Below are 20,646 nucleotides of genomic sequence, written 5' to 3'. Positions count from 1 at the left end.
TCCTACCAGTCCATGAGCAAGCTCTTTCCATCGTATGGTATCTTCAACTTTTTTTCTCGTTGTCTTAAAGTTTTCATTGTAAAAGTCTTTCACTTCTTTAGTTAGATTTAGTCCAAGGTATTGTTAAGGCTGTTGTGAATAGGGTCATTTCTCTGATGTTTTTTCTCAGAATGTTTGTCATCGCTATAAGAAAGGCCACTGATTTTGTATTTTGTATCCTGCTACTTTGTTAAATGTGTTTATCAGCTTTCAGAGATTTCTGGTGGAGGCTTTAGAGCCTTTTATGTATAGAATCACATTGCTTGTAAATAGGGATACTTTGACTGCTTCCTTTCCTATTGTGCTCCATTTCTCTCCTCCCCTTGTCATATTGCTGTAACTAAGCTTCAAGCACTACATTGAAGAGGAATGGAGAGAGTGAACATCTTTGCCTTGTTCCCAGTTTTAGTGAGAATGCTTTGAGTTGCTCTCCATTTAGCATGTTGTTGGCTATGGACCTGTTGTATATTGCCATTATTCTGTTGAGATATGTTGCTTGCATCACAAGATTCTCCAGAACATTTATCATAAAAAGATGTTGGATTTTGTCAAAGCCCTTTCTCAAAAACAGCACAAGTTCAAGTCAATTTGAAAAATAAAATGAACCCTCATAGGATTCAAGCTTGATTTTTAAGGAGTGCTGTTTCCAGCACAGGCTTGATTGATGGCTGGCTGTGCCACCTTACAGAGCAACAGGATCCTGTCTCTGGAACTGGTCATGTGTGCTTCAGGAAACTGATGGTGGAATGTGAGATTATAGTACCTAAAAAGGTGAATACTCTAATTTTCAAATTTATAAGTTTGTGATCAGTGTTTACCCTGCGTGTTAATGAATGTTTGCTTAATTAATGTATTTGTGACAGAATTTGAGTTGAGAGGTGCTTCCAGTTGTTGTCTGACAGCAAGACTTGACAGGAAGCAGCTAGCTCTAAACTTTCTCAGCTGTTATCTGCATCACATTATCTATCTAATGAATTCTAGACTAATACGTGACCAAACTGCTGGTAAGGGCTTTGGATTTCCACAGACCAGGAAATTGTTTGTGTTCCAGAAAGTTTTACTTGGTGTCTGGGGGTAATGCAACCCCAGTTGGTACCTGGGTCATATCTTTTATTCAATAGCAATGTAACAGCACTATTAACCTTTGGACATTCCTAAGCTGAGTAAAATAAAAATACCACCACAAGAGTAGTTATTAAAATTAAAAATTATAATGCAGATAATATAGTTATCATAATTCCTTACACACTTCAAGTATTCACTAAAAAATCCAGATGAGGAAAAGATGTACATAAATGACCATTAAGCTTTCTTCTTCTGGTAACTAGTTATCTTATGTTTTTATTAGTCATCTTAAATATTTAGAGAAGTGAGCGCCTCAAAAACGACACTTATTTAATGTTAAGTGACGTTTGACAGGCCAGAACAACTGAGGAGGAGTAAATGGGAATAATCATCAGAAAGGACAGGAAAAGGAAAGACTGGATCAGTTTTCTGTTACTAACAGATTACCACAAATTTAGTAACTAAAACTAACACAAACTCATTATCTTAAACTACATAAGCCAAACATCTATGAGTTGAGTGTCAAAGTCAAAGTGCCCCAAACTACACCTCTCTCTAAGAGGTCACTCAGGCTGTTAGAAAAGGCAAGTCTTTTCAGCTGTGTAGCCACATCCCTCAATTTCCTGCTGTCTGTAGCCTAAGAGCTGTTGCCCTCTTCTAGGAGCCAGTGTACAGTAGCACATGCACAGATTCCAGGGTTGAAAAGTGGACATCTTGGTAGGGGTGCTATTTTGTTAATCACAAAGAATGATAGAGAAGCAGGTAGAGCCTTCCATCAGATGCCACACCTTTTCTACCAGTCTACACATCTTCCCTTCCACCGAATCAAAAACCAAGATAGTCAAAGGGTCTTAAGTAGAGACAGAAACAAACATTAGATTAAAGGTGGACCACATTTCATGGGTGGATGATGCTTATAAGTGTGCTCAGGGACTAGGTACAAGACATCAACTAGCAGCATTGGTGGATGAGGAGAATTATCCACTTGCACCATAGTCAGTTCTCTAGCATGTTAGAGGGAACATGAAATTCCAGGATAAGACATGCTCACATTCAGGTAAGCATTGAAGCATAAGCCGTAGGTTTTTAAACTCTCCATATTCTGTTCTCTGTATTGCTCCAGATAGTGAAATGAATTACTTATAGTAACACTGTACCTGTGCTCCAAGTTAAAACTCTGTTGGAAGAAATTCATTAAAACTTGAGTAAGTCCAAGATTAAAAACGATGTGTAAAAATTTTACTGAGTTCTCTAGGCCTTAATTCCTAAACGAGTTTCCCTCTACCCATACATTTAATTCTAAGCAGCAGTATTTTCTCATTTAGAGGTCTTTCTTGCTTTGTAGATTTTATACTAGTCCCAAGTGTCTGGAAAGGAACTTTAGGTTGGCTTGTTTAGAGCTGGATTTACAAGAATTAGGCTGAAATACTTAAATCTTTGACTATAGATAGAAATGATCTTTGGAGAAAGCCTTCTCAGGATGGCTTGGATCTGGGGAGAGAGAGAGAGAGAGAGAGAGAGAGAGAGAGAGAGAGAGAGAGAGAAGGGAGGGAGGGAAGGAAGGAGGGAGAGAGATCTCCCTCCAAAGATAGCAGTCTCAGAGTATCTTATGAGACCCGGTTATCTGACCTTCTGACCCATTTTTAGGCCTATGTCAGTGTTGGTTCTCTGGCCACTCCTCACAGACCAAGTGCTTTAAAAGCTACCCTCATTTACACTCCCCACTAGCAGAGCAATTTAAGTAGGATGACTCAGATGGATTGACACATCAGATCTAAAACAATAATGTCCTTCTACCCTTGTGTGAAATCAAGTAATCAAAGAGTTATACTTTAAACTTCAAATACTGTTCAAATGCAGATGCCACAGGAAAAAAGAAACAAGCGTTACTAGCTACTCACCTTTAACAAGAGGATGATTTAATCTGAAGTTTTTCCAAAGTGTTGATTATCAAAAGATGAATCATGGAGAATGGACAAGAACTAAAGTGAGCAGTAAAATCACAGAGCAAAGATAAGGGTCCCCCACTTCAACGTGTTCCCAAGGAAGTATGTCCTTCTTATTTTGTTTCTTTATTTACTATTAAACTCCTTAGAATTTTCTCTTCCTAAACATCCTATATATCTTTCCATTTTAAAATAATACTTTCCCTAAAACCATTTTATAATAAAGAGCCTATGAGATAAATATCAAAAGAGAGTAATGTTCTCCACCAAATCTGAAGCTGTCACTAAAGAGAAAACAGAAAAACAACCTCCTCATTACAATTTTTTTCTAAGTCACTTTACAGAAATATATCAGGAAAACATAATTTGATAACACGGAAAACTTATTCTGTACTCAGAACATCACACAATATTATATGATGGCTTGTGGGTACATGGCTCTGCCAAAGAAAATTCCTTAGAACCTTGGATTATTCTCAGTGTTTCTTCCAACATATCTCTTTACATTATGGATAAAACAATATTGCAGTTCATAAACACAGTTCAGAAACAATCAAGGTAAACAAGCTTATCACTTCTAAAGCATTCAGCTTAATTCTTACATACCAATGGTCTCTCCTGGTCTCACGTGGTGCCAAACCTTTGAATCCTCTCCATGACCTTTCAATTCTAGGTTTCCCACTGCAACTGAGGCTGCACCACTCCAATGGCCTTTCTCAGCTTCTCTCCATGATCCCCTCCATTCTGTAGTTTTCATGTTGCCAAAACCTGTATGATGTGGGAGACTCTCACACATCACCAAGTCTGGCCTCTAGCTTGAGATGCAGACTTGGCTCTCTCTGGACCATAGCTTCTATATAGTGACCCTGAGAAAATGCTTTCCAGAAGATTTCACCTCAGTGATGCTGGTTTCTTGTTAATCACAACTGATTTTTTTTTTCAGTCCTACCTAACCAGCATTGTCCCAGCAAAACATAAAAGGTTTCACATCCACTGATTCTTAATCCAAATATATCACACAAATGGCCTGGACAGAGTCTTTGAGGTACTCTCAAACTTCCTTCTGAAACTTCACAGGCTAGGCCGCCATCATCTACATTTTTCCAAGCCCCCACAGAACAGCTCACTAAGTTCTAAGCACTCAACAACTCAAAGTTTTTCAGCCCAAAGTTCCAAACACTCCCCCAGAGCAACATGGTCAGGTCTATCACAGCAATACCCCATGATCCTGGCACTGATTTCTGTTTTAGTTTGCTTTCTATTGCTGTGATAAAACACTCTGACCAAAACCAACTTGATGAGGAAAGGGTTTATTTGGCTTTCATATCCAGATCACAGCTCATCATTGAGGGAAGCCAAGGAAAGAACTTAAAGCAAGGCAGAAACCTGGAGGCAGGAATGGAAGCACAGACCACAGAGCAACACTGCCTACTGGCTTGCCCCCCTGGCCTGTGCTCAGTCTGCTTTCTTACATAACCAGGACTGCTTGTCTAGGAATGGTATCACCCACAGTGTATTGGGCCCTCCACATCACTCAACAATCAGGAAAATGCCCCTACAGGTCAATCTGATAGGGAAAATTCCCCATTTGAGGTTCCCTCTTCCCAGGTGTGTCAAGTTGACAACTGAAGCTATCCAGCACCCTCACTTGTTGTACAAATATTAGCTTAGTTAATCCTCATAAAGATTATTTATGTGAGGAAGGAATTGCAAATAAGGCCAATTTACAGATGAAGAAATGGAAGCACAGAAAAGTTAAATAACTTATCCAAAGACACAAAGCTGGTAAGTGATTGAACCAGAATGTAAACACAGGCGATCTGTGCTCCGTATGACTGTGCTAAACTCTCATTCTCAATAAAATAGCATGTATTGTACAGTTCAAAGTCTGAGTACCGAGCTCACTTTTTTAAAACCTGGTTTTAGGCTAATCTTGTTCACTAAGACAGATATCTATTTCTTAATTCCCAAAGCTAATCTATCACTAGCACTCACTGACTTAACTCCTCCCATCTGTCAGGCTACCCTTCATTTTCAGGAGTTCCTGATGTGGCTCTGCCGCCACTCCTGGGCCCTCTGTGAAGAACTGCCTCCACAGCGGTCCTAACTATTCTTTCACATCCTTTCTATAATTATTCTAAAGTGCGATCTGATCATCCTACTCCCACTCCTGAGAACCCTCTCATGATCTGCCAGTGGTTCCCAAAGTGTTTCTCCCTGGACCACAGACATCAGAATCCATCTAAGGCCCTTCAAAAACTAAAGACATCGTTTAATTCCACACAAAGCCTCTAAAGTCATAATTTCTATAGACACTGTAGGAGATTTTCAGATGCACCAAAGTTCAAGCATCATGGGTCTAGTGAATGAATTTCAGTTTTCATGTGCAAAGGTCTTCAAGGATTTGAGGCCTGGCCGATTCTGCCACTTCTTTTATTTTCCTCCTCTCCCTGAGACACCCAGCAATGCTCAGCTGTGCGGTGAACCACACTGTACTACTGCACATGCACTTGCCTCTGCACATTTAGCTTCCAGTCTTCTGTCTGTGAGTTCCTGTGCGTCTTCTGGGGATTGTCTCCTGAGAAGTTCTTGGGACTTCTCTACTGACTATTCGGTGAGATCCTTGTTGAATAAACCATCCTAAGCAAGTTGATCGTTTCTCCTCTTGGGTGTTCGCTTTCCACAATGCTTTCTAGGTGGCCCTGCATTTCTTTGTTTACTCATCTACCTCTCTTGCTACAATGAGAACTCCCTGGAGTAAGAATGCTACAGAATTATGTCTACCAAGTTCCTTGCTGAAGCCTTAAGTCTCAATGTGACTGTGTTTGAATCAAGTAAGTAATCAAAGGTTAAATCAAATCAAATGATAGTGTCTTGATCCTAGAGGTTTATTGCCCTAATAATAGTTACTGGAGATTTCATTCTTCTTCTCATGCCTGTGTGAAGACACAGCAAGAGGATGCCAGCTGCCAGATGCCATCTGTAAGCTGAAGGAGAGTCTTTAACAGGATCCAAAGCCTGCATGAACCTTCATTTTGGATATCTAACTTCTGGAATTGATAGAAAATAAATTTCTGTTGCTTACACCCTCCTAGTCTATGGCCTACTGTTATAGCAACTTAAGAATTACTAAGACAAAGAACAAAGCAACAGGAGCATCAGTTGTTAGAGGTGACATCTGTGTCAAGAAAATGGAGCTTTATAGACCAGCAAGATTGTTCAGTAGATGAAGGTGTTTGCCACCACGCTTGAGGACCTGAGTTCTATCCCTGGGACCCACAGGGTAGAAGAAGACAACCAACCCCACAAGTCTGCATGTTATCTTCTGATCTTCAGACACATGCATGTAAGATGAAGCAGCTGGGTGTGGTGGTGCATGCCTTTAATCCTATCGCTCAGGAGGAAGAGACAGGTGGATCTTTGAGACTGAGGCCAACCTGGTCAACATAGTGAGTTCCAGGCAAGCTGGGGCTACATAGTGAGACCCTGCCTTAAAAAAAAAAGGAGGGAGGGAGGGAGAAAGGGAAGAGGAGGAAGAAGAGGACAAAGGGCAGGAATGAAACAGCATCATGCAGCAAAATTCGGGTCATGCCTTTCCTTCCTCAAAGCCAAAAAGGCCTCTGGAACTCCCTTCACTGCCCCACTTGGAAGAAGAGGCTCCTTGGCAAAGCTGGGCTTGCTCTATTTTCTTCCACTGCATGGTAAGCATTTTGAGATAGAACCTGAAATCAGATTTGAAGTAAATAAGTGTCATTGCCATAGGAAACCTGCTGTTTAGAAAGGATCTTTTAGCAATAGACCAGAAGTGAGGGTGTTAGATCTATTGGTTAAGCTGATTTCATAACCATATGACAAAACCAACCTGAACTAGATGAAAAAAAAGAAAAATTGTATTTGTAACATTTAGAGTATTCTTATAAAACTCAAGTTGAAGAATGCAGCCAGTTTTTATGATTTGTAGGCAGTAGTGGCACTTTTATCTTAGGGGTAACCAACAGCTAAAGGCCTAAAGAACTAAAGGCCCACTACACAAGATGGATTCATTTCTGATACTGTAAACTTCAGCACAAACACCTGTATCTGGAGTGGTCATAGACCCTACAGGAGAACCTGCTTGAGCCACTTTCCTCAACCAATATAATCCTCACTGGATTCTAAATGCTTATCCGTAAACCCACAGATCAGTGTAGCTCTCACCCTTCATCAAAGAAGCTTCTTTTTGTAACAGATGGAGACTATTACAAAGTTCCACACATGGTCAAAATGCAGAGACCAAGAGAACTTGGAGTGGCCAGCCCCAACCGATACATCTAAAATGCAACTCCTATACCCAGGACTCAGGGAACATCTCAGAACAGGAGGCAGAAAGATTTTAAGAGCCAGAGGTCCAGGATTCCTGAGGTCCAGGATGCCTTTTGCCAGATAGTGTCTTCTAGACATAACAGGGAAGCTGCACCTATGGAATCTTACAATGCAGATGCCTAAGTAAGGTCTGCATAATGACAGAACTAGTTGACATGCCAACATAGATGGAGGAAATTTCACAAGATCCCACCTCCAGCTGAAGAGCTTCAGGCAGTCAGTGACTGTTGAGAGAGGGAGAATCAGTTTTCTCCAAGAATAAGCTCCTGAGGGGTTACCCAATCCCAAGTGGTCAGCCCTAAACACATACAAGCACCACTAAACAGACTTGGTAGATTTTATGTGTGTGCATGCGTGTGTGTGTGTGTGTGTGTGTGTGCAATAATAAAGAAGTCAAGAAATTGATAAGGATAGAGGAAATGTGGGAAAAGTTAGAAGGGGAGAAGAAAGGGTGGAAATGATGCAAATGCATTACTCAGGTGTGAAATTCTCCAAAAAAATCATATATATATGATATATCATATATATATGTATATGGTGTGTGTGTGTGTGTGTGTGTGCACACGCGTGCGCAGCTGGAGGCTTCGGTGCTGCTGAGAATCTCCCACTCCTCATCTCTGCTCTATTTGCCACTCACACTCAAAAACATGAGTTTTAGATTTTATAGCTACAAACTCTAAAATGACCCTAACTGAACTCTCAGGGAGGAAGTTCAAGTTGAGTGTTCAAGTCACCCTGGCCTGTCTACCGTGACCAGGGGTGCCTGCAGAGCCACCCTGGACTATAACATCTGCAGCTACAGATTTGTGAAAGGGAAGGACAGGAGGAAGGGCAATGCCTCAGATGTCCATTACAGACATTACTGACTTGAATGCAGCCAGAAAGTCTATGCTATGGGTAGCTGAGACTAGGGGCATAGACAGAGATCAAGAAGACGCAGAGCAGGACTAGGCCAGAGTCAAGGCCAAAAGTGACCTGGTGAAGACCTGGCAAAGACCTTCACTAATACTCAGTGAAGAACTGACTATAGAGCCCAAGTGTGGTTATATATAGTTTAACATTCAGAGCCATGGAGAATTAGAGTGTCAACATATGAATCAGATGATAAAATGCACAGAACTTAGCCCACACACTAGAACAAATGCCTTTAAATTCAGGTACATTATTCTATCTGTTGTACATGGCAGCTTTCTAAAGTGGCAAGGGCACTGTTTCATCCTTACCCCTAGAACACAGTTTAAAAGAGTGAGGCTTGGGCTGGAGCCATGGCACAGCAGTTAAGAGCACTGGCTGCTCTTGCAGAGGATTCTGGTTCAGTTTCCAGTACCCACATGGTAGATGACAATCCAGAAGATCTGATGCCCTCTTCTAGCCTCTGCAGGCATAATACACACATGGCGTTACTTACACACATGCAAGCAAAGCACTCATATATATACAATGAAAATGAATAAATTTTTTAAAGTGAGGCTAACATGATGCATAATCGTGATTCCCGTTAAGTACTCTATACCCAAGATGACAGTACCTCCATAAGTAAAACACAGTTCTGAGCTGCCTGAAGCCCATGTGGGCAGAGCAGACTGGGGTGGGGCAGCCACTGCCCAATGCAGAGTAGAAACCTGTACTTTGCACAATTCAGTGGGAATGAAAAATAGAAGTGTCTTGAAATACAACCAAATAGCCTAGCATCTGGGGTCACTTGGCTATTTTTCACCAAGTTTATTCAAATCCAACTGAAAACATTCTTGAGTGGAAAACTCCAATTTTAAAATGTGCTGACCTGGTCATGGCCATTGCTGTTGAGATTCAGGCAGACTGGGCAGACATACATGCACCTTTTCATAAGGTCTGCCCCAGCTTTACCTCAATCCATACTTCACATAGACCCTCACCATCAAAAATGTGATTGGTCCAGAAAACACAATTCTGATTACCCAATAGCAGTATTCCCGGAAGTGTCTTGTTAGAACAATCACAAAATCATCTAACACTGAAGGAAAAAGTTCTGTCAAATGAACTACTGAAGTTGGTGGACTTTACAAAACTGATGTGGCCCAGTTTGGTGTAGCATTAAAGAAAACGGTAACCTCGGGATGACATTGCAATGGCTATAGGCCTGGAATATGAGTTGGCTGAGATAACAGGCTTTTGGGCCCAGAAATGCTGATATGCTTTGGCATTAGAAGGCAGTCTGTTGCTCTTTAAAATATTAACTGATGATGTGTGCCAGCACCAAACTTTACTTAAAGTCAATCTTCCATTTTATCTGTGCCCTGTGCATTAGACAATGTATCTCAATTATCCATTGATTATTCATACTGTATCATCAGTATCAATGTCATTTCCCCCCTCTCTCTCCCTTTCCACTTTTGCCACACCTTATGGTAGCAGTAGTGCATTCCAAGGGGAATGGTTTTGGCAAATGTGCACGCACAGTTGCCCCTTTCTCAAGACTGCACCAAAATAAAAATATAAGATGGCATAATAGCAAGGAGAACAAGAATTGGATGGCGATTATTAGTGTATTGATGAACTTCAGCAAATATATGAAAATAGGAAACATAATTATGCATGTCTCCTATGGCACATCAATGATTTCTGGCTTCATGTCACAGAAATTCTCACACCCATAGCAAACACGGATGGTCACTGCAGTAGTGAGGAACTGGAGGAAACTTGGGAGTGGATGATTGGAGGAACCAATGCATTTTGTGAGTCAGTAGGCAGCAGTAATTAGAAAGGTAAGAACTAGAACAAATGAACACTAGTAAGAAAAATATAAAACAGAAGAAGACGTGCTATTGTTCATGTAAATTAAATATGCACGATGGTACAGGATGTAAAAGACTACATGTACACACATGCAGAGAGAGAGAGAGAGAGAGAGAGAGAGAGAGATTTAGGGACCTCTGGAAGAGAGAGGAAAAGGAAAGAATGAGAAAGAAACAGAAAGAAAAGGAATCGAAAGCTTTTGGTTAAATTCATGTTAAAAATGTTCTGCGTCCATGGTACCTGGGTCCTACGGAGAAGGACAGAAACCAGAACAGATTGGGTAAAACAAGAAAGCAGAAGCCACATCTCAGAATGCACTAGAAGAGAGCCAATCTGCGTATTATCTCAGATACTTCACAAGAAAAAGTACTGTGCCCAACAAAAGCAAGTCTGGACATTTTTTTTTTACTATGTTAACATATTACTTAGATTTTTGTTGTTCTTTTGAGAAATTTTAAAATTAAAGAAAGTTTATGGTACACTAAAAATCCTATTTGGTCTATTTTTTTAAGGAAACGTGGGTTAAAATTGTAGCATAAAGAGTATCTAGAATTTAATATCTTTTAAAATTTCACTTTTACTTCTTTGTATATTAACAATATCACTCAGAAAATATAAGCAGAGGCTTGGAGATCCTGACTCATGTTTCCATATACCCCAAGAAAATATGAGTTTGTAAATGAGTTTTTATTAACAAAAGCCATACCCACTGGCAATAAGAACTTTTTACCATGTGAAAGGAAAATACTAATTAACTGAACTAAGCATTAGAGAAAATCTAGGACTCCAGTGGAAAAACAACCTTACTGATTCACCATCTCTGCCATTGACCTACCAAAAGCAAGTCTCATGATATTATACAGGAAGTCCAATTCAGTCAGAAGGTTTGCTTTGTAAATAGACACTTGCAGCCAGACCTTGTCAAGATGAAGATACCATCCAAATCCCCCCAAAACAAAACAAGAGTGAAAACTCAGCAGCTGCAAGTAATTTCTCTCCAGTCATAAGGATGATTTTCTGCTTTCATTGCAATTATCATGCAAAAGTTCAGAACTAAATAGGGAAATAACATAAAAACATGAACTTGGGTAATACTCATACAGTCAGTAGACAGATTCTGTGTGCACTGAATTGAGTAAAGAAAATAATGAGGGACTCCACTCGGGTCATCAATGAAGACACACTAGGTAAGTCATTAATGCCCTTTTCCTCTTCCTTTGTCTTCTAGTTTAGCAAAATGCCCTATTTCATTGTCATATTCCAACATCATTTGAAAATGTTTTTAGTGAAGCTTTGGTCCATATTTCCAAAGCAAAATAAAACTATTTACATTATGAGAGCTCGACACTCTGCTTAAAACATGAAATGGGAAAGTAAAGCCCACAAAGTGACCCAGCTCTTTAATGCACTCTTGATCCAGACTGCCTGAAGAGTTTAATTTCAGACAATAAGACAATCCTTATGGAAGCACAGTATTAGCCAGTCCCTGGGTGTGGGCCTTAAGATCATTGCCAGAGTAGGGCAGTCTGAAGGGAGGGAGGCGAGACTGTTCACATCAAGTAGAATCATCCCAAGATTTATATGATGATGATGGTAAGTTGAAATCAGATCTTCAATAACTAAAACTCTGAAACATGAAAATTAATCATTTTAAGGGTTCATCCAGGGGAGCTTGATCACCCAATTCATTTTACCCACCTGTAGCTGTGTGGTATAAAAGGATGGAAGCAAATTTTTTCAAGGAAGTGTAAAAGATACAGTGATAATATACTATGAACTATCCCATTCTTTATAAATAATAATGTGTTGATAAATTTTCTAAGTAAAAGCTCATGGTTTACCTTAATTCACATGATCATTACTCACAAGAATTTATTTTAAATGGCTGTGTCTATGATGGGAAATTTTATCATTTTAAGAGGAAAAATACTGTCTACTTTGAATGGAAATTTCTTTGATTAAGTCTCAGAATAAGTTTCTTCTAATTAGGCTCCCTAACAGCATAACTTTGGAAGATTTTTTCTCAGAATGGTTTCCTGCTGGAACAATTACAGCATGATTTGGGGACTCGTGTTTGCTTTTCCCAAAATTCTAGAATCAAACCAAATAGGAAAACAATTGCTTTCCAAGAACCCATAGCCATTTGCATTGAAACACGATCTTTTGGTCCCAAGGACAAATTAACCTACTAATTCAAAACAATTTAGCTCTTAGCTCTGAAATTTACTGTACTGTCATCCAGGCTCCCTGAATGACTTTCATTTTAAACAATGACACCATGATTGTCAGTGTACAACAGAGCACTATGCATGTGGGCTTTAAGATCACCATCAGAGAGGTAATGCCAAGACCCAGATGAGGAGGCTGTTCTCATGAAGCAGTCATTGGAGTATTTATGTGGTGATGAGAGTAAAGTGAAATCAGGTCCTAAGAACAATAGCAATTGTAAAACATTTAGTCACAAGAAAAGTCACAAGATGAGCAGAGGGTGCCAGGTGTAAAAACAGCTCTGAGAATCACCTGAGAGGATGACACAGATGTCTTTGGCTACCATCCTTTCTGAAACCACTTTATGCTGCTGATACTAGGCTTGCTGATGAAACAGAGGTTTTATTTCAAAGAATTTGAGAGAGACTAAACAGAAAACAAAGTTTTAACTGTTTTTATTACTGGATGATTTTTACCTTATAAAAGCTCAGGAATTAGTGGTAGTGAGAAGTAAGTGAGGGTCCTGGAAGAGATGAAAAGCATTGGGGAGCACAATGACAAATAAACACTCAGCAAAAGTTATGGTCCTGCTCTCCTTGTAGAAGAATGTCATGCAGCTGACATTCTGGGTGGAAGGATCAGAGAACAGCAGATGACTCAACACAGAGGCTTGCAGATAACTTCGGGGAAACAAGGTGGTTCGATGGAGAAGCCCTGGGTGGGCATGACTTTGCCAGTCAAAGACTGCAGAACATGAAGATTAGTGGAGACAGTGGCAGGGATAAAGTAGATGGCAATGAGAGGGTGTGCCCAGGGTGTCTCATTTTGGGTGCTACTGACATATGGAGCCAAATAATTCTGATAATGATAAAGAGTCTAAATGTTATTATAAATGCAATGAAAAGTTAGTGTTTTAAGAAGGAGAACATGGCTTATGTTTTCAGAAAGATCACCTTAGCTGTTAAATAAAAAAACAGATGATGAAGCACGGGAGGGAAGAAGAAGCAGAGTGCCTGGAAAGAAGCCCTTGATGAAATCTGTGAGCAGGGACATAGCCATGGCGACTTGGACTAAGGTCACAACAGTGGAGATAAAATTGAGGGGAGGGCACATGAAGAATCAAATTTCTAACTGTGTTTGGCTGAATGTTTGAGCAAATGACAGTTATTAATAAAATGGACAAGGGTAGGGAAACAACAGAGTTTAGAGGGAAAATTATGAATAGGAATGGTATGGTCTGTGGATTAAGCTGCAGCTGCCAGTGCAACATCTAAACAAAGCTGTACAGCAGGCCCTAGCTAAGTACCTGAGTCTGGGGCCTGTAGAATGGTCAGAAATCAGCATATAATAAATTCATCACCACCAGTACATGCAACATGAAAACAGCTAATATCCCAACGTGTATATTTACAAAGGTAAATACACAAAAGGACACCAACTATTTAAGCCAGAGCATCTGCTGATTTTCTGAGGATGGACTTGACTGCTTCATACCCTGACTCTCATAATTTATTTCCCCCTTACTTTACACAAAAATCTGCTTCATTCAATCCCAATTAACAAATAGTCTTGGCTGTTTAGTGGTAGTCCTATGCTTTCTACGGAAAATTTTGAACAAATACCTCCCTACTCTTTTCATGGTTTCCTAATAATGCAGAATTGTATGCAAATATACTAGGCATTAAAGTAAGAGGAGGGAAGAAAAAATAGTAAAAAGTATTCAGTTCACATTGTAATTCCTTATTCTTAGTCAGAGACAGCTCAAAGACCCTCAGGTAAATATCACCTGTTCTCTCAATATTCAAAATATTTTATCATTTATATGCTTCATTTAGTAATATTAAATCCCTGATTGTACTATTTGTTTTGGAGTACAAACTTTAGTTCAATAGTCAAACCTGGTTCTATCAGAAGTTAGCCTATACTACTGTTAACATGTGGAATCTTATGTTTAAATAACATACTGTGGTTTCCAAAGCATTTTCCATAATGATGTTTTTATTCTCCAATAATTGTATGACATGGAAGAAAGCAGATATTTGTAGAGTTATTTGTGTAATCAAATTTGACTGTTTACCCAGGGTCCAACAGCTGGTAAATGTTAGGAAAATAACTGGACCACAGTGTTTTGACAACTAATGCTATATTAAAAGAACAGAAAGTATTCTGACATTCTGCTGGGGAGTTGACATTGTTTGACAACAAACATGATCTGCTCATTTAACTTTTTCCAGAAAAGTCTTTCAGCTGATTCTCAACATTGTGTATTCTGTGTGTGGTGTATATGTATGTATGTGTGTGTGTGCGTGTGTGTGTGTGTTCTGTTTAACTTACTATTTCCACACTTAATAAAATTCACTTGGCTGACTACTGCATTGAACTATTTTCCCTTCTGCTTTCTTTGACTTGTTTCTGACAGAATTTTTCTGAGTTTTCCTTCTATCAGCCTAACTTTTCCCTGATTACATCAATCCTATTATGGCTTAAACAGTGGCAAAGATTGTAAAATTGGAATCATATTCTTCTCATTTTCTATGCTCACTGGGTGTATTAGTTTTCTGTTACTGTGATAAAACACCATGATCAAGGCAACTTACAGAAGGAAGAGTTTATTTGGCTTATAGTTCCAGAGGACTAGAGTCCATAATGGTGGGGGAGGCATGGTGGCAGAGGTGGCTAGTGCAAAAAGTCAAATGATCACATCTTCAAGCAGGCACAGGAATCAGAGAGAGAATGGAAATTCAGCAAGGCTTAAAAACTCTCAACACTCACCCCCAGTGACATGCTTCCTCCAGCATGGTCACGTCTCCTATAGGTTCAATGACTTTCCCCAAACAGCACCACAAACCGGAGACCAAGTGTCCAAATACTTGGGACCTATGGGAGACATTCTCATTCAAACTACCACGCTGGGTTTTCTCTAACTTTGTTCTCTGTGACTAAATAGAAAACATTCTTTTCTAACCTAAATGTTTCATTTTTTATTGAAATCTTAAAGCCGAAGTATAATATTCTAGAAAATAGAGAAAATGACATTAAAGCACAGAGAGGAAAGTATGTCACTCACCTTTCTACTACTCCAAACTCAGTTAAAATCTGAGTTTTTTCTTGAATGATTAACAATTTTAAGTCCTTTCATATTCATAACAAGGGTGTTCAAGTCCATGAATTTTTCTAATGTACAACATCAACCATGTCTTGTTGCTCAAGTGGTAGACCATAAGACCATAAATTCATTCAGAAAGAGCTTCATAGGTCACTGTAACAGCGCTGACTTCCACTAGAGAGAAATGGGGCTATTGGAGAGTTTTGAGCAGAAAGACTACATAATCTAACTTAAACATCAGTCTGGCTGCTGCTGTAAGTGAGCAAAGCAGGAAAGCATCTGTACAGCAGGTGAGAAGGCAGGAAGGTCTGACAGGAGGTACTGAGTCTGCCCTTTAATTAAAAGAGCAAGGTGGTTTGGCATAAGACGGAAATCGCTGAAGTGGGGAAAATTAATATGATTACGGCTACACTTTGCAGGCAGAGCCAACAACAAGATTTGTTGAAGGGCTGGCTGAGGGCCATAAGAAAAAGAGAAGAATCAAGAATTTCAGAACTTCTGACCTGAGTCATTGCCCTCAGCTGAGGTAGAAAGCTGAAGGCAGAGCGAGTTGGAAGGAAACTCTTCTTGATATGGTGTATTGACCTTCTAAGAGATCGCCAGTTGGCTGGAGCAGCTGTGTGACTTTGGAGTCTGGGAGGTAAATTTAGGCCAGGGATGAAAATTTGGGGCTTATCAGCATACAAATGGCATTTGTAAGGATTAGAGAAAGTGAGTATGGATGGAAATGGAAAAAAACTAAAGAGAGTCAGAAGACTGGAACCAACAATTAGCAGAGTGACCAATTAAGAAGAGGACAGTCAGAGAGCCTAGAAAGGCTAGTGTGCTAGAATCAAAGGCAAGGGAGGCATCAAAAAGTGGTAAAGGATAAAGAGTGAATGAGCAGTCAACTGTCTCCAGCCTATCAATCACTTCATGAAGTTGGTACATTATTAGAAGGAAATATTAGCCAATGAGTAATTATATGTAATTATAGAATAGTCTCTTGTATATAATGGCGATATTAAAAGAATGATTTCAACTGTTGGCAATTATGAAGTTTAATTTGAATCCACCAGGCTTATTCTCACATTAGAACTGTACTTGCTAAGTCTAACTTACATAACTATATATCGTTCTTCCTAAATCATCTTCATAGTTTCAGCTGGCTATGATAAACTACTTTGTGAATATGAAACCAGCAGTTATCATCATAACATATGTCAGAAGCAGCTGGATGTTAGGATGTGGTAACGTGGTTAGAGATTTTTGGATATTTTTGAAGAGAAACAAATGACAGGAAAACTTTTAAAGCATGTGTATTGTCAAATAAATGAGCAGTAACAGAAAACAAAACACCTGATGAGTGGGTTGATTTCTGTTTAGTGTGTCCAGTGAAAATACGATTTATTAAACAGGGCTGCTTCTATCTGCCAGATTCAAGTTATTCTGCTCGGCAGATCTATGATTTTATCATAGACTGAAAGCTACAAATTCCAGTGTCTCTGTTTCTTGACACTCCAAAGTTTCACTTGCCACAATTTGATCCACCTATCCACAAAATGATTTCTCTACACAGAATATTTTAATTAGATCGCTATTAATAAGCCTATATTTAAAGAATATTTTTGCAAGTAGAATATTTTTGTGCAATTTGGGTGTATAGAAAATTAAGCAAATAGTACAGCGAAACCCCGCATGTGTTCCTCTCTTGACCAACACAGTTTCCATATTATCAATATTATCTTTATAGGAAACTATCAAACCTTCCTGCATTCCTATCAGCACTGAGTGAGAGCTTCTGTCGCTCGGCATCCTTGCTGACTTCTGGAATTGTCAGCATTGTCATCTCAGCCATTCTAATAGGTATGTGGTAACCTCATTGTTTTAATTTGCCGTTCCCTGATAATATGTTATGCTTTTCATAGTTATTTTTCATACACTTATTTGTCACCTATATGTTCTTTGGTGAAATGTTCATGTCTTTTGCCCAGTCGGTTTTTTTTTTTTTTTTTTTTTCCAGCTGTCCTGGAGCTCACTATGTAGACCAGGTTGGCCTTGAACTCACAGGGATCTGCCTGTCTCTGCCTCCAGAGTGCTGGGAATAAGGCATGTGCCACCACACCCGGCCTTTTGCCCATTTTTAAAATGAGGCTATTTACTTGCTATTATATTTTAAGAAGTCTTCACATATTTTGGTTACAAGTCCTTTATTAGATGTATGTTTTACCAAAATTATCTCCTAGTCCACTGCTTGTTCAGCTTTTAGCAGTATGTTTGGCTGAGCAGACCTATTTTTTAATTTCAATGAGCTCTAACTTACCCATTTCCCTTTCATGGATCATGTATTTTGTGTGTTTTTAATATCGTCTCCTCAAATTCAGGGTCACCTAGATTTTTCTTTCATTATCTTGTCCATTTTTTAGTTTATCATTTTGCATTTATGTCTATTATCCATTTGAAATAACATTTGGGACAGCTATAAGGATAGTGCATGTATGGGGGGGACACAGGAGGAGTTGGTGGGGGACTGGAAAAGAAGGAAATAATGCACAAATAATAGTCATGCATAAAATTCTAAAAGAAAAATACTATTCCTAAGCCCATCACAATTAATTAAATTTGATAACTTAAAATGGTAAGTGGAAATTTGTGAATATGAACACTGCTACAAAATAAATTAAAATGATGCAAGAAGATGAATATAGAGCTTAGTATGTTTCTTTACCCAATGGTCAAAAACACATAGAACAAAAATAAAGTGCTAAGTCTCCCATTTGAGGATTGTTTGGTCATAAATATGTTAAATAACATTTATGCTTGTGCTGATGATTAATGAAAAGATCTAGTATATTAAGTAGAGCTATTTTATGCATTGAAAAATACAATACAATTAGCTTTCTTTTAGTGACCTTAGCAGCTCATGATATCCTTGGAAAACAGGATGTTAATAGTTTTACTTTCCCAACAGGAAGAACCCCCAAGTGACTTCGAAGCCACCCAAAAGAGGAGAGAGATACTGGCGTGAGGTTGCAGCAAGAAAGTATTTTTGTGGGAAGCATTTTGTGTTCATTTTCTTTTTGAAGGGGAAAGTATGAATGCCCCACCACCACCACAAACTATGTAGCCCAGTTTCCCACATTTGGGGAAATCGCTGGGGTCAGTACATCCAAAGTGCAATTAATGAGGCTCACCCTGGGAAAACCAACTTCGTGATCATGGTGTCTTGCCAGGTAAGTATTCAAGTTTTCATTTTCTAACAAATTCCTTCCAGAGCCTCCGTGGTAAGCTGTGCTCCCTATGGGCACCAGGAACCTGATCAGCTGGAGCGACTGTCTAACAGTTTTGTGACCAAAGTGAGGCACAAGTGGATGCCGATTGCTCTGCTGTCGCTGCATTGTCGGCCCTGAGATCTGACCCAGAAATCTTCCTCTCGTGGATTATACAGGCAGTTGTGTCCATGGATTTATTTTTGATTTCTTTGATTCATTTCATGTAGAAGACTGACTTCATTGGTTAGCTGTTTTGGAGGACACATTACAACCTCCTATTATCATATAATGCATATTCATGAAAAGATAAATGACTGAATCTGTTGAAGATTAATGTTATATTTTCCATTACTAAGTTCAGTTGTCCTCAGGTAGCCAAGTTTATCCTAACTTTACTGGTTAAAACATCTGTATTCAGACTTCCATATTCTTTGTTAATTTTCACTCTAGATACCAAAAGATAACATTTTATTGATCTTTGACATGGAAGTGTTTTAGTGTTTTAATTTTTATGGATATAAACAATGAGAGAATTACCAGTAGCCTCTCTATAAGTGTGAGTTAAATCTTAGGTTTTTTTCCCTTTAATAAGAATCCTCACAGGGAGCATCACAAAGAATCAACACGTGGAGATAACTGGCTGTTAGGTTTATTGCGGTGGACTGTTGGCATGGTGTTGTCATAACCAGAAAGTCTGTAAGGGCTGGACAACTCAAAGGTCCACATACTCAGAGTCAGTCTTCTTCATGAGAATAAATTTATGAATGTTAACACATGTATCTAAAGATAAGAATCTCTTTTTGATTCCATAGACCAATAGAGCAATGGGAACTGGCCATGACTGGACACTGGTTTGTGGGATATGCTGATTCTTTTTGATTCCATAGACCAATAGAGCAATGGGAACTGGCCATGACTGGACACTGGTTTGTGGGATATGCTGATTCTTTTTGATTCCATAGACCAATAGAGCAATGGGAACTGGCCATGACTGGACACTGGTTTGTGGGATATGCTGATTCAGGTAATGCCATTATTGCTAATCAAAATGACTTTTTCTTTCATTATAAACTTTCTAATTTTCCAATAAAACTTTAAAAAATTTAAAAAGATAAGATTCGCATTGAAAAAACAAACGACAAATGTTTAAAGCCCTTCCACACTACTGATGTGAGGGTAAACTGCTGCAGCCACCGTGAAAGTCAGTGAGGAAGTTTCTAAAAATATAAAATAAAACTGCCATATCAGTCAGCTATTCCACTCCTAATTCAACACACCATAGAGACACTTGCACATCCATCTTTATTACTGCAATAGCTAAGAAATAGACTCTACCTAGACATCCATTAACATATGAATGGACTAAAAAATGTGGTGCAAATATACAATAGAATATTTTTTCAGCCATAAAGAAAAATGAAACAATGACATTTGCACAAAAATGAATGGAACTGGAAATCATACGTTAAACAAAACAAGGCAGACACAGAAAGACTAAAACCTTGTGTTTTATCTGATATTCAGAAGTTAATGTGTGTGTATGCACGTGTGTGTGTGTGTGTGTGTGTGTGTGTGTGTGTCTTATTAAAGGGGACCATGAAAGGAAGGAAGAGATCATACAGGAAGAAAGAAGAGAGGGTAATGGAATTTATGCAAAATGAAAAAAGAATGGAGGATTATATGGGGGGGGAGCCTAGGGGAAGAGAATAACCAACAAAGCATAATGGGCATCTTAAAAGGTGTTCAACATCACTAATAATTAGGGAAATGCAAATTAAAACAATTTTAAGATTTCATCTTACCCCAGTCAGACTGGCTAAGATCAAGAGAACAAATGATAACAAATGTTGGAGAGGACGTGGGGAAAGGGGAACACTCATCCACTGCTGGTGGG

General features: G+C 39.0%; 1 non-coding gene across 1 annotated transcript; it reads right to left on the bottom strand.

Annotated features, from left to right (window-relative positions):
* Positions 1-18,563: 18,563 nt before the first annotated feature.
* Positions 18,564-18,721, bottom strand: LOC115068097. Its single transcript, XR_003847476.1, has one exon. It is a non-coding gene; the product is annotated as a U1 spliceosomal RNA (small nuclear RNA).
* Between the last annotated feature and the right edge of the window lie 1,925 nt (positions 18,722-20,646).

The sequence above is a fragment of the Nannospalax galili genome, unplaced genomic scaffold (genome assembly GCF_000622305.1).
Source record: "Nannospalax galili isolate Female #2095 unplaced genomic scaffold, S.galili_v1.0 scaffold27, whole genome shotgun sequence".
Classification (NCBI taxonomy): Eukaryota; Metazoa; Chordata; class Mammalia; order Rodentia; family Spalacidae; genus Nannospalax; species Nannospalax galili.
This window is presented reverse-complemented; position numbering and strand designations above follow the sequence as displayed.